Here is an 18,588-nt window from a genome sequence, read left to right on the forward strand (position 1 = left end):
CCCATGAGAAGGCATGATCGCAGAGGACAGAACGCGAAGCTTTCATCACTTGCTGACCCATAAGCTCAAGCTCAGTCTGAGAAATGACCTAGCTGTGTATCAAATCAGGGCCTCGATATTGGGTCTGTCCACAAAGATTAGAAGTATCCATTCCTGTATATTTTGTTTGACTTTCTGGAAATCAAGAAAAACTCTAAGGAAAAACGGGCTGAACCAAAGGTGACCTTCAACAATCGGTACCATCAGACCTTGAAGCGGGACTATTTTACGGTGATACCAAATTAAAGTTTTCAAAATTTTAAGCACAAACTACAAACAAAACTACAAGCAAAGAAAGAAATACAAAGGTAAGACTCATTTGAAGGGAAAGTAGAATTCACAAATACCACCTATGAATAGCTATAATTATTTGATTAACTAGACAATAACTTTACTCTTCATTTTTAAAATGTTATTGCTGCTGGGGATTGAATCCATGGCCTAATTTATACTATGGTGGTGCTCTCACTCAGCTAATCCTCCAGCCCTACACAATGACTTTGGATAAATTACCTTAGATATGTGCAGAGCTAAAGAGCTAAAAGAAATTTAAAAAATAATTCATGTGCAAAATGAAATTGTCAGTGAACACACACAAAAATATACAAAAGAAACCAAAGAAATATTTGCAAAATAAACTAAATGAAAAATTATACTGAAAAGTTTCCATATATATGAATAAGAAGCAGAATCACTGAGTATAAAATTAAGACAGTCATATTGTCTTAGGAGCAGAAAGAGAAAATAAATGAAAAAATGAACTGAGACTAAGGGACTTGTGGGACAGCAACAAATGAAGCAACATGAACATGTTGTGAATCTCAGAAAGAAGAGGAAAGAAGTGACAAAAAGAATATGTATAAGCATATTGGCATGAAAACTATAAAACATGATGAGGGATATTAACTGCTAATACAAAGAAGCCAAATAATTTCTAAATAGGGCAAAATCAAAGAAAACTTACAAAAATATGATAATCAATATAAAGAGTGTATGAATGTATAGAGGAATACATTGTTTTTACACTGGTGAAACTGATTTGATTTATTCAAACTAGCTGGTATAGGCTTATGGTCCTCGTTGTAATCTCCAAGGTTATCACAGAAAAATTCAAAGACCCAGAAAAAATGAAAAGGTGATCAAAGCTGTAAAGTCTGTCAAAATTAAGTATTTATAAAATAGGAACAATGGAAGAGTTAAAGGACAAAAATGATATAAAAAATTACCATACCAATGATGTATAATATAAAAGTACAATAGCACATACAATTATGTACAATGTGTAATCCTTGATAAAGTAGTCTTTGATAAAGTTACTGGTTTACAAGTACAATCAACACGGATATTGAATGTGTAAATTTTTAAAAAAATATATAAAAAGCACATTAGAATTCATTCCTACAAAATATCCTTCTCTTTTAACACATTTATGCCATTATTCTTGCCATTTACTGAAGAAGTTCTGGAAGTACACTTTCCTGAGTCTTTATGTTATCAAAAAATACAGTGAATGCTTCTGCTGAGTGCCATTCAATGAAAAGGCAGGGTTGTAAAACTATTAAGGTCTGTCTTCATCTACTTTATTTACACGACCTGGGGTACTATATGGCATCGAGCTCTTCCTGAAAGTCAAAATGGCCATGAGAGGTAAAAATTTAAGTCTCTTCAGAATACTAAGGTAGCCACAGGAGAAAAACTAAAGATAGACATGAAGGAAGACATCTAGAACTGCCTCAGAATGGAGCCAGAGGAATGGAATAAATGTGTCTGAAGTGAGCAGTAGGATTTTGAGGGTGATTAGTGGCAGTGTTTCTTTTAATGTGATTTTTAAAGTTTAAACATTCAGACTTTTTATGTATCGCCTGTGTCAAACTTGTTAGCATGACGAAAAAACTATACACTTTAAATTTATGAGAAAGCTTTACTGTACAAAAATATACCATATGAACCAATAGCACCTATATATATCTTAGGATTATGTGTCTCTTCATTCCCTCCACGGCCACAAGAAATATTGTTTTCAATAGTAATATTTGTGAAAGTGTGCTCTATGATGTTCACACAATTATGAAATCAGTTACCACGTCTTTCAGAATGTGCCCAAGGTGAAATGACTTATGATTGTACATACATGCATATGAATACATACTTAGGCAATCACATATTATGCTGTTTATGTGTATGCAAATAAGTGTAAGTTTGCACTTACTTCAATGTAATCCTTATATCATTTACATAGGAGTAACCCTTCTCTTAATCCAACTGATCTTTAGAAATAACAACATTTGTGTCTCTGTTTGAGTGTAACTATAGAAATACTATACTTTTCAATGTTCACTTTCTTACCACACACAATCCACATCTTCATGCTGGATGAATATTGTTTTGGCGAAAGAGGAAGAGTAAAAAGAAAAGGTTTATGAATTATTTAATGTCTTAAATGAGTAACTTTTCATGTAATTTTCATTAAGAATTTTTCACTTTCATATTTTATGAACAATGCTTTAATTTCAGCCTTAACTATTATTAGTGAAATTGTTAAATATCCTTAAGCATTTTAATAATGACATTTAATTTTTATGCAATGGATAATAGATCTCACTATTTAATTCTCCTTGTTTATTTTTGTTTTGTACTACCTTCTAAAATACACTTTTTTTCCTCAATCCAGCCTTTACTGGGATAGGCAGGGGAAGAACCTTCTGATTTTCTCTTTAAAGTTTATTTTTTCTTCTAATATGATCATATGTGCTTATTAATATATGTGAGGTTAACTATGTGAAAACTCGAAAACAAGTGTTGCTGTTTTTCTGATGTATCAATGACAAGCTAAATACACTCCTTCAACTTTTTTTTTTCCTTCCATGTAGCAAGTCCTGTGGGAAGACTCATCTTCACACCTAAGGCAAGGAATACAGACTTCTGCTTTTCTACTTCTAAATACTGGGTAAGATATCCCAGATTCTCTATCTTGTGCTGTGATTAGAAGGGATCCTCCTAATCACCACAAAGTCTGAATAGACCTGATATTTTAAATCTCACATCATTATGCTCTTTCAGTGACAAGCTAGCTGGGTGGAGGAGTGAGACAGTGACACTATAAAATTAAAAACTAATGATGCATTGGCTGGAAAATCTGGACATGAATTGTGAGAGCAAATAAACCACAGCTGGTTTTGCAGGTGCAGGCCAGGTGGGTCTTGGCAGATGGTTTTGAACTGTGTGAGTTGTAGCTCTTATTATCTGGGCTGCAGCCAATACAGTGGGTTTTGCTAAACTAGTAAATTTTCAGGTGGCCTCATTAAGTTTTAATTAAGATTTACTTAAAAAATAGCTGCTCAATCTAAGTATTCTTTTAAGCACATAAAATATTCACAAGCTCTAAACTGTGCACTAGCACACATCAGTCTCTTGAAGCCACTAGTAATAAGATTTATGGGATTTCTAGTCAGAAACAAAATAATCCCTAAATCTTTTTGCCACTTTTAGAAATGTATGTTATGATTTCCAACTCTGAAAACAAATGGATTATGAGCAGAATAGGTATACACTGCCACCTGACAATTCTCCATTTTTTTAATATGCAAGCTTCACAGAATTACTTCATTTTAAGAAACATGCTATGCTCTCAAGGGAGGAAAAAAGACTCATGCTAAAGTAGAAAAAAAATGACACCATGATAGCAAGTTATCAAAGTTACCATCAGCAGGAAAAATTATACTGATAATATATAGTCTTAATACACTTTGAGGGAAATATCACTACATTCCGTGGCTTTTCTCCCCACAAGGCATGAATAAACTCTCCCCAGTTTGTTCCTGAGATAAGCAACAAGTAGAAACCCTGTCAAGGACATGCTACAAAGTACATGACCAGTAACTCCTTCAAACTGTCAGGTCAGTAAAATGAAGGAAAGTTTGTCACAACTAAGAAGTTGTGAGGAGAATACACAATATAGTGTGATATCTTGATGTAGAGAATCCTGAAACAGAATGATAGTCTTTTATACAATCTAAGGAAACCTAAATAAGGAAATATGAATAATATAGCAATTTGTCTATACTGATGTCACTGGTATATCACTCTAATACATTACAAGGTGTGAGATAGAGTGGATCCTTAACTTGCAAACTCAATTGATTCATGAGGGCTGCTTGTAACTCAGATTGGTCAATTGAAGGCTCAAGCTCCTCTATACAAACTTCAAGTCTCTCTCTTACAAACAGGCAGATCTCAGTGTCCTTAGGGAGACACTGGCCCAGGATTTCTCAGTTAATCCTATATAGGAAAGGATTCTGCAATGCACATTCTATAACTCTTTAGGGGTTAAATCTGTATCTGGGTGCACAAGCACCCAGAATTTGACTCATAACTCAAGGTTGTGGTCATAAATTATGACTAAAATACTGGTCATAACCCAAATTGTTCGTGTGTCAGACCAGTCATAACTCGAGGGTCCATTGTATACAGAAACTCTTATCTTCATATTTCTGTAGGTCTGAAGCTATTCTAAAATAAATTTATATTTTTAAGATAAGCTTATATATAATAGAAAAATGTGGACTGTGCTTCATCAGATGTGGGTTGGAACCTGAGATTCTGCATTTCTAACCAGCTCCAGATGCAGTTCTGGCTGCTCCCTGGCAGTTACTCTCAAAGGGAGATGCACAGGTCTGCAGGATCAACATCACTGGAATCTCTTAGAAATGCAAATTCTTGCACTTCAGTGCTACTGAATCAGAAAGTCTGGAGTACAGACCAGCAGTAGCTTGTATAGCCACTCCTCCAGGGTAGGAGGCTTGCTAATACAGCAGAGCTTTTTCTGTGTTTAAAAGAAAAAAACAGAAGCTAGTCATCCATTTACTTTCTTCCATATAGGTGTGGGAGAAAAGTTGGATGTAAGGGTATATTTTGGGATATTTTGTGCACTTTATTAATTGTCATAAGTGGTTTAAAATTGTATCTCATTTAGCATTGAATCGAAGGCCGAAGTAGATATATGTATCTTGTCCATTGCTGTCCACAGTCAGCAACATTTAATGCAAACTTCATAAGCCTGTTCAAGTACAGAAGATGGTGGCACATGAGTATAAGTGATGATTTAATGTCTTCTATATTTAAAAAAATAAAAATGAAAATTTAAAATGAATTGCTCTCAATTGTCTAATTCAAGCCCAGGAAATTTGGAGATTAATAGTATCTTTTTGTAATTACTCGGGTTACTAAATAGAAACAAAGTCTATGTTTTTGTAAATATATGGTACAATATCTTCTATAAATTGTTTAAATATATGAATAGCTTATTCTCTATATGCTTATGTTTTGTTGATTATTATTATATTTGGTGATATACATGTTGGTCTATAGATACATTTACACCTATATCTACAAGATACAAGATACATTGGAATTCCACAAAAATCTATTATGTAACTAGAGCACACCTATTTTTTTCCAGGTAATTGTGCTTTGCTAATGTTCAGAAATAGAACTGATGCTAAAATAAAAAAATAAATAAATAGTACAAGTCTTTGGTAAAAGTATTATGATTATTATAGGACATATCCTTAGAAATAAAAATGCTAGACCCAAACTTATACTAATATTTTACTTCCCTAGATATTGTCTACATTTCTCCTTGGTGGTTTTTTAATTTTTTTCCAACTTAAGAATAATTTCCACTTAATACTTTTTAAGGTTTCCCGTAGTTCTTCATACAATATTCAATTTTATTGAACTATTAATTTCAGTTAGTGATATGAGTTAGTTCTGCGCACATTTCCTAAAATTATTATAAAATTGACTCTATTTCCAAACATTTGCTTCTTTTCCTGTTTCTTTCTGTACAATTGCCTCACATGTCTTTGTCAATTTTTATCTTGGAATATTTACATATTTTATGTATAAGCATGTATATTTTAGATTCTAATATATGTTAATGTGTTCTATTACAAATACTTTGCTGTGGCATGTATTTTCAATTTGTATTTTGTTGTTTTGTGAAACAGAATATTTTAATTTTTCATAGTTAAGTCATTCTCTTACTTTGATGTTTTTATCTCTTTTTTTTTCTTCTTCTAGTTCCTCTTTTCCTAGTCATTGCCTTGTTATGGTTAGCTATAAGGTGGGTTTTGGGGGTTTTAGCTCACAATTCAGAAAGCAGAAGTGAAGTTATAGGCATTGTGCTGTGAATGTTAGTGCAGCAGAAAAACACTAGCTCACCGTGTTGTTCATTCATGACCTATCAGTCAAATCTATTTCCTCTTCCTGGGCCAAGAGAATGTGTAGAACCAACTAAAATGCAACCAGCTTCTCTTGCTCATTAGCCATTTTGTCAAGGACAAGGATAGTAGGAAATGGAGTACCACTGCTTATCTTACACTTCCTACTTCACTTATACCATTTCATTCTTAATGTAAGTGCACAGACACATATGGTATTTACAGCAATCATAATACAGGGCCTTGATGCAATAAAGAGGCACAGTGAGACAGTGTGGTGGAGCACACCTATAATCATAGCACTTGGGAGGCTGAGACTGGTCAATGGCCATAAATGCGAGGCCAACCTGGGCTAAACAGTGAGTTCAAGATCAGACTGAACTATATAGTCAGATCCTGCCAAAAGAAAGAGAGAGAGAGAGAGAGAGAGAGAGAGAGCACACTAGAGAGGTAGTCAATATGAGTTACCAGTGTAGCAGGGAACATTGTTTTATAGTAAATATTTTTAATAATTAGGAGTTGATTTCAAAATATTGATAAAATATATACTAATATGTATAAATATATGCATAAACCAGTATCAAATGCATTATCACTAATAAGTATTATGAACCATATATAATATTATGTGCTACATTTTTATGACTGTCAGCAAAGAGGTTTGTTTATAGTGACATTATCCTAAGCAAGTGAGCAATGATTTGTACTATGACAATATCATGACTAGGACAGAGCCAGGCTTTAGGGATTTTCTAGTTCCATTGTGATCTTATGGTATTATCAATATACAGGCAGTACATCCTTGACCAAGATGCCATTTTGTGATGTGTGACATTAATTTGTGATCAGGGTCATATATATATATTTTTTTCATTTATATATGTATTTATGATATTATGTATATAATCTTGTACAGCTCAGATTATGTAGCTATTTTTCTGCTTACATCCAAATAATAAATTTATTCCTGTAAGTAAAATATGTATCATTTTTATTTTAAATAACCTACTTTTATATTTTGATTTATCTTATGTAGAAATATAATTGACTTTAATATTTTAAGGTTATACCTCACAATTTAATAAGTCTCATTCTTGTTTTTTAGGTTTTCTTGACCTTACTAGTAAAAAATAATATGATATACAAGTATTTATATATCTTTGTGATATCTTTGTGATGAACGTACATTTTTGTCTTATTCTTCTCTCATGGCTCATGTTGTTATTTCAGTATAGGTTGATTCTGTTATAGTAGGCATCTCTGGCTTATTTGCAATCTTAGAGGACATGTCTTCACTGTAGAGTTCACTCATTTTAAGGACATTTTTTTCCATTACTACTTGGATTTTTGAAGTAACCAGTGAGTTTAGACTTTAATCACCTTTCAGCGTTATTAAATGCCAAAAGAAAGAATAGAAAGCTTGGAAAAAGGCAGTGTGCAAGGACAAAATGTCCATGCTGATGGTGAACAAAGCAGTGTCCTACAGGGGAGATTTCCAGTGATTAGAAAGGACACATATTTCTCATTCTCTACATTAGGTCTTGTTATATTTCATTTATCACATCTTTTCATTTTAAATTCTAGATGCCATGTTGATTTTTTTCTCCTGAACTAATTTCAAACTTTAATTAATCTAACTATTTCATTCATTAATTATTTTCACTTCTAGGAAAGCAGCATGTTCTTTCTCAGACTTCCTAATCATTTTGACTTTAATCATTGGTGGATAATAGCAACTCATATTTATTTAACTACATGTTTTAACTGCATTTATATGAATGCTCTAATGCAGGAAACACCTGGAGTCTGATTTTGGCCCCTAGTCTTTTTTTTTTTTAATTTAAATTGAGTTTATTGGTGCATTCTAGGTATACAGTACAGTTACATATATTACTGGGATCTTGTACCTTTACATGACAGGTCTTAGTTCTCATTCTTCCCCTTGTCCCCATCCTCCCTTCACCACCCCATTTCCTCCCCACCTACAAACACTTTAATTCCATTTTTACATTTTCTCACATTTTTCCCCTTCCCTTATTCCCCTTCCCCTACCCTTCTCCTTAGTCTTCTTCTGATGGAATTCTGAGAGTCTTCAATCAGGACACTATTCATCTGCAGAGTTCACCTTTGTTCTTTCTAGAAAGCAGAAGGTGTAGTAATCTATATTTAAAAAGTATTTAAATGACAGGTATTTATGAATATACAAGTAATATTTTAGTGATAAATACTAGGTCCACATGTTTCTGATTGATTCAATCAATCCTTGGAACCTTCAGATCTGGAAATTTAGTTGGTTATCTCTCCTTCATTCTGAGGGAATAATTAAATTTAATTTAAAATGTGCATTAGATAATCAAACAAAATTTCCTAAAGCCGTTCAAGGTCGTAAAATAGGGTGACTGATTGGAAAGAATCCTAATTTAGATATTATACTAAGCTACTTGCAATATATAATCATCCTTCATTTGAAGACCACATAGGTTTTTCATTATCATCAGTTGACTTTGTCTTTTGGGCTGCAAATTGATAAAGAATTTAAGGAGGTCAAAACTGACAACTATTTGGACACCTTAACACTGCAATGATAAAAGTAACATATAATCATAAAAGGTTTTACTCTATAGCTACAAATGGGAAAACTAAGTGTGTTCTTTTTCTAAATATAATATGTATGTTTTTAAAAATTATTGAAAAAATGAATCCTTTCTCAAGAGGTAGCATCAGCTGTAAACCAAGGATCAACTGTAAATCAGCTATCTCCAGTTCATTCATAGGGAACCATCTTTTGATTCCCATTTCAGCCAATTAATCAAATAATCTATCAACACCTATTTAATTACAAAGCTGTGATGTTCTATCCAGAATCTCTATGAGCCTATATCAAAGATTTGGCCAGATCCTGGTTTATGTTTCTTCCACCATTGTTCCACCCTTAAAATCCATTTCCATATCTGTTCCCTTAACATCTACTTATAAAACTTAGAAAATGCAAGTTTACTAGGACTGTAACATACCTCCTCATGGGTCATTCAGTGTACTTCACTTTGAGGTGTCTTGTGATATTCAAACCTGACTGTAGGTCTACAATGGTCTGTGTAGGTTCTGAGGAAGGTCAGCAATTTCTTGCTTCATAATTGTATCAGGAAAGGTCAGTACACTTTCCATAAGCAAGGCACGATCAGTTTCTTCAGGCAGAAGTTGAGAGGCCAACTAATAGGGGTTGGCAATAAGGATGTCTCTGCCACTGAGGGTGGAGAATTCTCTACCTCTGTAAAATAATTGGATCAGAATTTAGGATTCCAATGTCCCCTGCCTTTTCCCAAACATCTCCATCTCAATTTGTGAGATCCCATTATTTTCTTATCTGTGCTTTCAGAATAAGTGCAGATATCATTTAAATTTGAGCATCAAACCTGTGTTGTGATTTAATTAATCATTATGAAGGAATTGTGTTTGGTTCTCAGTAAATTTAACACTATGACTAAAGGACAGAAGATTCTCCTTCAAGTCACACTCAGAAGACTTTAGATTGTTTATGTGAACTCATGATTTTCTGTAAAAATTCATCTAGAAATGCTGAGAGCAACCACCCAGCATCATTAAATTTCTTACTCTTCCAAAAAATATTTAAAAATATTGCACATAGAGTCATTAAATTCTTTGCATCTCAAAAGTTACAAATTAAGGTAATCAAATGGATCTATGTTGCCTATTTACATCATCAGAAGAGGACACACCAACTTTAGGTCTAATCAAATCAGAAAGCAAACTCTGCTGAACAGTCAAGCAATTAGAAAAAAGTATGCTTAAAATTCTAGTTCTCTAGAAGCAATGCTGGTACCAAAATCTATTTTTTTAGCATTCTCTAGAGTATCAATATCAATAGAAAATATAGGTATAACAATGAAAGGGGATTTATTAGGTAAGCTCACAGGACCAGAGGTGGAAGGATCCACAACAGCCATCTGCATGCTGTAAAGCCAGAGCATCCAGTAGCTGCTCAGTGCAAGACAGAAGCCACAGAACAAGAGGAATTGAAAGGGCAGCACCAGTCCAATGTTAAAGTCCTGGAAGCTCGCTGTAGAGTCAATGCTGTGAGTCCGCATTAGAAAGCTGAAGAAACAGAAGACAAGATAAATGTTCAAAGGCAAAAGAAGATCTTTAGAAACAGGCAGATTTCTTTCCTTTTTGTTTTGTTGTTGTTGTTGCTATTGTTTTCTTTCCATTAGCCCATCCAGGCTACAATCCTACAATCCTACAATCCTACCACACACATCAGGGTCCCCCTAGTTTACTCTTCCACAGGTCAGTCCTCCACACACACCCATAAGTGAGCTTTGTAATCTGCTAGGCATTTCTTTTTCCACTCAGTTTGATGTATCATGATTAATTCTCACAGCTTATAAGGCAAAATTTTGAATTAATTTCAATAATTGCTAACTTTCAGATTTGAATAAGAAGGAATTTTTAAACAAATATAGGTGAATTATTGGTATTCAAACCAAATTCTCAACTTCTTAATTTCAAAACAATACATTTGAAACTATTTTATTTTATACAGACACATGAGCAATAAAGAAAACAAAAACTGAGAGCAATGAGAAAATCATATTTATGCTAATTTGGTACTGTTAGTTCAATTCTATAATTGCCATAACACAAGCACCAAATGTTTTATGATCAGTTGCTAGGCTAAATATTATACCTTATAAAGAATGTTTCAGGAAAAAGTTATTTTGTATGCATAAATCCAAGCTCATATTTACAAATGAGAGTCTTTCCTGGGGATATGGGTGATGTTGTGCTGCTTTTTGCTACTGTCCCTGCAGTAATTCACACTCTTCTGCTTCTACAGTACAGCTGTGAAGTCAGTAGGGAGTCATTCAATTATTTCTGATTTTTACACATCTGTCAGTTAAATCCAAGCATCAAATGCAGAACTGTACACATGGGGACCTTATAGGGATTTGTGTCTCTCCCTGGAGGGTGTTGAGTCTATTTACCATTAAAAGATCCATAAATGAGTATTTCCATCTGTAAGAGATGTATATTCATTTTCCACTATTGCTGATGTTCTAACAGCGCTGACACTTTTGGAAACAAAAGGAGGTCCAATAATCATGAATAAACTGAAAATGATGCTGCATCTTTTTTAGAGAATATGAGATTTCTGACCACATTGTAGCATCATAATGAATACCACTCTTTAAAAAATTTTAAAACGACAGAGGATGTAAAATTTGATGAAATTCTTCAAATCTATATTAGTTTCAGTAGGCAGCTTTATTTATTTCAATTATTCATTTATTATTATTATTATTATTATTATTAGTAGTAGTAGTAGTAGTAGTAGTAGTAGTAGTACCAGGGATTATTATTATTAGTAGTAGTAGTAGTAGTAGTAGTAGTAGTAGTACCAGGGATTGAACTCAGGTCCTTGTGCTTGTGAGACAGGCGCTGGAACTACTGAGCTAAATCCTCCGCCCCTGAGTAATTTTAAAATAAACAGAGCGTTTTAGAAATTTGTGGGCATGTAAAACACAACAAACATGCCCTACAGACTGTACAAAATTGCTTGCACTGTGACTCTTGTAGAATACTTCATTTTCAGAATCATTTTATTAATTGCCGTGCATCTAATTTAAAACTTTTTCATGTATTCTGTAAAATTTTTCTTTCTTTGTAGCTGTGAAACATTACAAATTATTTGTTCTACCTGATTCACCTTGGAATTTAAAGACAATTTGGCTTCCACTGAAATTTAAGTTTTTAAATAGTACTGAGATATGAATTCTTCCTACATACCTGTTTCATTTCTTATCTTTAATTTTCTAACACTGTATGGTAAAAATGTCATGGCCGATAAAATTGGTATTAACATATTAAACTTCTGCTCAACAAATTTTTATCTAGATTAGTGGCTCATCGTAAGAATCAATAGTTTATTTGAATTTCAGTAAAATGCAAAGAGCTCTTGGGGATTCTTATAAATGGTAAAAGAGAAAATATATGTGTATGTGTTTAAAGTAATAAAAATTAAAAGTGCTTATGTTGTTACTATGGACCAGGAGCCAGGGTGCTGGTGAGTCCTAAGGGTCCCTGTTCTTATGAGTTATGAAAAAAAGAAGCAGAGGAGTCACACAGATCCAAATGAGCAAGCAGACAAAATTTATTGAGCTAGTCATGGTGGCAAAGAGGGACAAGCTTGCACAGAAAGGGAATTGGCATGAACCTGGAGGGTACAGATGGAGCTGTCTGTTATTTCTGGTCAAGCATTCGGTCCCAGAGGGCTGTGCTGGGTGTACGTGAGACATTTCAAACTGAGTCACGCTTTGTGCTAACTGCGCATGTCCTTTCGCATAGTTCTCTCTGTTTTAATTGCATCCTTGAGGTGCAACCCATATGGTTGAGTAGATAATGAGTTTCTCTGTTTCCAAAGGTTATTTGCAGACATTTTGAGGTGTTTCTTAGTCTGTACCTGATTTGGGAATTTCCCCAAGAATCGATTTATGAGCTAATTCTTTGACTGTTGGCGATAGTTTGGGAGTTAGAGAGTCCTGGGCAGAACCAGGACTCTTAATTATTGATGGGGAAGTGTTCCTTTGCCCATGATTAAAATGAAAGTTTATCCTGGCCCTTTGCTAACTACTGTTCTAGTACTGAGACTCCTACCAATCCCTATTTAATATTCTCCAATTAGTGTTATGTATTTGAGATCATTTCTATAATCAGGCCATATCTTATACCTAAATGCAACATTAATCATCCTTACATCCAAGATAAAATGACCTGCTTGCTTGAGACTGAATGTCTTTTCCTCTCAAAATTCGTACACTGAAATTTAATCCAGAATGTGATACTATTTAAAGGCGAGTACTTCAGGGGTGTCAATTAGGATAGGTGAGGTAGAGACCTCACAAATGAGATTACTGACCCTAAAAATGAGACCTCAGCAAGCTCCCTGCTCCTTCTAATATATGAGAACACTTCCAGAGCAGATTCATCTTTCAAACAGGAAGCACAGTTATGCAGATATTTCTGCAAGAATGGAAGAATCCTGTATTAATTATTTACAGGAACAGCATATATTTTTATGCTGGGATTATATCTGTCTACAGAAACCAGTATTAACTTCCATCCTCCCCTAAAATATGAGGATTTACACCTAAAAGATGATCATGAGAAAAATTTAGTTGTTTCAAGAAACACCATTTATAAATGAATGCAAAGATCTCTCTAAAGAATAGCCTTGGCTAAATGACAAAGTTTCTGTAGGAATTACTGATTTAATATTGTATATTCTACTGACAGTAATTCACAAAATAATACAATTTGCCATGAACTGCTCCAAATAAATGGCTCTTGTCCCATCTCTGTCCACAAATTTAGAGTGTCCCAGTAGTGTGACCCAGTGTTGGAAAATTCTCTAGAAGTCAGAGCAGTGTAGAAAAAAAAAAAAAAAAAGTGGGCATTTTGCAGAGGAAATCTCCATAAGCCTCTCACAAGTCTGTTTTGCATATAGGCATTTATTACTTTTTATTCTGGGAAATCTTTTCAAGAATGACTATGGCGAGAGCTGCCTTGCATGATAATATCTCTTTCAGAAGCAAAGGGGACATTTCCTTAAGCTTAAAAAATTGAAAACATGTACTCTTTGGAACAAAGAGCAGAAGAGTTTACATGTATAATAAAATATTCAAATTCCATAAGATCCAAATTTGCCCATTATGAAACAATCTGAACTGCATGGGCAAGTGCTCTTGGGGTCTTACTCCATCAGCCTACTGATTAGGGACCAGAGAACAAATACATGACTCTTGACATTCAGTTTTTGTTCTTGTTGACAACAATAACCTATTCTTTGTTTTTGACCAAAGAAACTAATCTGCTACCAATATGCATGAAATTGTGTGTAGTACATGTGTTTGGTTATATATCATATATATATAATCTCAGAATTTTTGTAGATCTGTACAGCTAAATTTTCTACCTTTATACTTCAAGGAAACAAGTTGCCATCATTTTATCACCACCATGAATTGTCTCAAAAGTCCAGCAGAGTATGGGACTATATCTACCACTAAGTCTCATAGATTTTAGGCTACAAATAAAGGAATTAATTGTAAAATTACTCTAAAAAGATATTATTTTACCAATACTATGTTAAGTATTAACATATAACACATCTAGACAATGCACTCTTTCCTTTCTAATGGCATGGGAACCATAGATGAGAAGAGACCTAACTTATTCCTAAGAGCAACAGGTCAAAATTGGAAAGAGGGAGAAACATGACTGCAATATTTTTATAGAAGTATAATATAAAATTTTATATAGGTCTGTACAAGACACCATCTGAAAAATGGTACAATTCTAGATTTACTGGATAGTACTTTCAAACCAGTACAACCTAGAATTAGTGGTGAATAGCCTCTGGTGTTCAATTTAGTTGCTATGTGATATGTGAAAAAAAGTTGTTCAATTGTAAAGAAATGAAAATATTATATTTTAATTTATATACAGTATGTTAATACCATTTCAGCTCACTGTTATATTAATGTACTATGAGATAAAATTATGATTTTATTGTTAGAATTCAATGAAAATCAGACATGTAGCTAATGATACAGAGGATGAAATAATATTTTTGTAAGCTTATTTGGTGTTCTTAATAAGTGTATTACGTACTGAGAATTATTGACCAAAAAAGCAATGAATTTCTGTGTAAGAATATAGTATATATAGTTTTGAAAATGTTAAAATGACTGTGCATAAAACCAAAATTAATTGCTCTGGAAATGCATTAATAAAAGATATAAGAAGGAATACGGCTGCTATTAACATGTTGTACGGCAATGCTTTTGGATCCTTATTATATATTTCAAATGCAAGCGGTTATGAAGGTGCTAGGAGTTTTATTTTTCCAAAGAAATTTCACAGAAAAATTTTAAGGTGCATTAACTAAATATAAAAAAGATGGGTCTGTAGGAAATATTGTTAGTAGTCGGAGTGTACATTGAGATGACAAGCACTGTCAAATGACTTAACATACATTGTGAGCAAATCTTGAAAATGCACTAATTAAGATGCATAACGAAAGTGCTGAGGTTATTTACTAACAGAATGCTTAACTTAACTTTCATATTGTTTTGTGGCAAAAAAGCCTGTGATCCATAAATTGGAGATGCTATTGATATTTTAAGAGCATTTTTCCTAATAAAAGTAACTATGTTTTCTTAGGTTAGCACGCGGCACTAGAGAGCTCCTATGTCATATCTGGACCTCAGTGTTTACTAATGGGGTCAGAAAAAAAAATAGAAAAAATAAATCTGTAGTATACATTTACTGCTGCTTCAGCTGTACTGCATGCCTACTCCCTTGAGAATTATTATCAAATTTTCAGATTGTGTGAGAGTTCAGATATTTGTATGCAATTGGATAATTTTTCCGTAAACGTTACACAAACCTATAATTTCTTGAAAGGCAATCTATATCTTACTGGAATGACAAGATAATTTTCTATTATTTCAGTTCCTTTTAACTTTTATGCTGCTTCAAGAGAGAGGAGAGGTGAGAAAATCCTGGCATCAGTACAAGACAAATAAAATGTACCATTTCTTCGCTCTAAATTCAATCCTCTGTGACCTTTGTGACCTGATTTTCAAGATTTTTTTTTCTTTGCTTAGAAATGAGGAGATTAGAGTTTAAGGGGTTTCTTGTTATCACTTACGAACTTTTAAATGTATTGAGTTATTTACAATTCTGTATTTTCATTATCTGGTTCATTTTCTGAAAGACTAAAGGGACAATATAAGGATTTTAAAAAAAATGTTTAATGAAATAGGTAGAACAATTATTCTCCCAAATATAGAGACATTTTTTTCTTTACATTGTCATCTACCAAAGTCCAAGACACTTTCCTACTTAAATTTTTCAATATTGTTCACACTATTTCTTTGTATACCTCCATCTCCATAGCAAGGGCAAAGTATCCAGAATTCCAGAGTCTAAATTTGGCATTTCAACTGAATTATCCTTTGTTCCCTGCCTCTCTTCAGTCCCCAGTATCATAGTTTATTTTTGTTTTTCACAAGTCCTGCGCATTGAACCCAGAGCTTCAGACATGCTGCACGAGTGTTCTACCAGTGAGCTACTTCATCTTCCCTTTCATGTCATGATTTTAAGGCTCTCCTCACAGCAGCACTGTTTCTGAAATAGTCCAGTTGAGTATTTTATGATTTGAAACCACTTTCTACAATGATTGCTCATTTAATGCATTTTTAAAAAATATTTTCCTTACAACTCCAAAATACCAAAGATTTTACAAGCAAATGATATTTTTCTTCAATTCAGGGCTAAATCTCCCCTGGTTTTCTTTCCTAATATCACTTCATAGTCATTATTTCTCCCACTTAATGTGACTATGGATAGGTACAGCTGCAGAAAGTCACTGGGTCCTTAAAAAAATCCCCACTGGAGATGTTAAATCAAAGGCACACCATGCTACATGGCTCCAGTATGTCAAACAATGAAATATATCTAGTCCTAAGTATTTTAAGTAAGAAGTTATATTCCAGGAATGCAATATTTGAGTTCAGTTACATTTTCCTTTGCTATCACCATTAACCATCTTTCTTCTATTCCTTCTTCTTAGAAAACAAATCTGTAGTTTTAAGAAAAATGTTGCAGACAAAACAAATCTTGTAATCTTATCAACAGAATAAAACACACAAGTACCTGTCTGTGCTATTCCTGCTTGCGTCTTCAGTGAAACAACTTGACCCCTTTGCTCTAAAATCATTGGGAAAAAGGAAACCAAGCTATCTCTCAACGAAGTCCTAACACTGGTAATTCCCTAACCCAAGCTGCTTTCTAATTGCATTACTATACTTAAAAGTCATGAGTGTTCTCTTCCGTCTTGGCTGATAATCAGATGATTGTACTCCTGCTCATTATCTAGACAAATGAAGGACTTCCCATGTCTTCCCTCTATTAAACTCAGGCGATTTGGCCTCAATTTCTCCACCTCACTCCATTGTAATTTCTTCATCCTACATGTTAACCTGAAATTAGCTTATTTACATATTTCCTTGCTTCATTATTTTCTGTCCCATTCTAGGTGAACTAGAAGCTACAATAAAGGAAAGAATGGCCTCTGTCTTAGCTCTGTAATCCCCAAGTGTAGAATAGTGTTTATCACAGTATAGGTGGTTAATTTATTAATTTAATCTTGGAAACCTATCCTATTGTAATTTACTTAAAAATGAACTAGTTGTAGGTGAATGAGCCTAACTTAAAGAGAAAAATTTTATTTTTCTGTGTCAACAATTTTAACATGGAAATTGAAACCTGCCTTCAATTTTGATTCTCAGGCAACAAAACGTTGGCACTTGGTAAACGAAGCTGTATTTACTTCTCTTGGAAGCATTTCCATTTGAATTATATTGAATTACCTGAAGTAGCAAAGCATTTTGAAGATGTAAGGTTTTAAACATCACATGCATTTCTCATGCCAGATTAAAATTCTCATCTTTGTATGTTTAAAACACTGTGAGCCTGCCAGGTATGGAATACAGTTCTGTTTATCTGATATGATCATTCATTACTATTTGTCTGAGAAAGTAGATTAACATCATTTTTTTGCTCAAGAAATATTTGGTTTAGAGTACATGCTTGAAGTGTAAAATCAAAGTCTCTAAGTATTTTAAGCACAGAATGTTTTTCAGAGTCCTTCTAGATGCCTGCATACGTGATTATATTCATTAAAATAAGGGGGAGTGAGAGTGTTCAAGAGGGAGAAGCAGAAGCAGAGGAGGAGGAAAGAGAAAGTAGAGACAGAGAAGGGAAAGCACACACTCTCCAACTTTAGCTTTTGTACTATAAAACTAGAAGCATGGAGTTTTATCTCACAGTCTCCCTTTCCGTGCTATTCCTGGAATATACGGCCTTGGAGCACATTTTAGCAGGTTTTGTTATGTTTCCCTAGATGCCGAATTAAGGGACATCACATTTCCACAAAGCATAAACTGCCGTCGAGGGCTCCAGAGTTTTTTAACTATCCTTTTCCTCAATCAGTGCCTCACATTTCCCGCTCATCCCCACTCTCCAGATACCTCGGCTGTCCTTATTATTGATTCACACTCCAGATTCAAAGTCGAAATTCTTCCATTCTCTAACAAAAATGACTCTGTCTCACTAACTTTATGCCTTATGCTAAAATGGAGCCATAGAGTAAAGTTATTTTAATTACTTTCTTTGGCTTAGGGAAATAGAATACAAAAAAAAAAAAAAAAAAGGAAGTTTCAGATGTCTCTCCCCATAGTCACAT

At 33.8% G+C, this 18,588-nt stretch overlaps 1 long non-coding RNA gene across 1 annotated transcript in view; it reads right to left on the reverse strand.

Moving 5' to 3' along the window:
- Positions 1–18,588, reverse strand: part of LOC104869983 — a 108,922-nt gene that overhangs the window by 45,260 nt on the left and 45,074 nt on the right. The window contains exons 5-7 of the long non-coding RNA XR_782416.2: positions 10,193–10,373; positions 9,275–9,528; positions 8,313–8,396 (exon numbers count right to left, since the gene is read on the reverse strand). This is a non-coding gene — a long non-coding RNA (uncharacterized LOC104869983). The remainder of the gene's footprint in view (positions 1–8,312; positions 8,397–9,274; positions 9,529–10,192; positions 10,374–18,588) is intronic.

The sequence above is a fragment of the Fukomys damarensis genome, unplaced genomic scaffold, assembly GCF_012274545.1.
Source record: "Fukomys damarensis isolate Sample0158 unplaced genomic scaffold, DMR_v1.0_HiC HiC_scaffold_6, whole genome shotgun sequence".
NCBI classification, from domain to species: domain Eukaryota; kingdom Metazoa; phylum Chordata; class Mammalia; order Rodentia; family Bathyergidae; genus Fukomys; species Fukomys damarensis.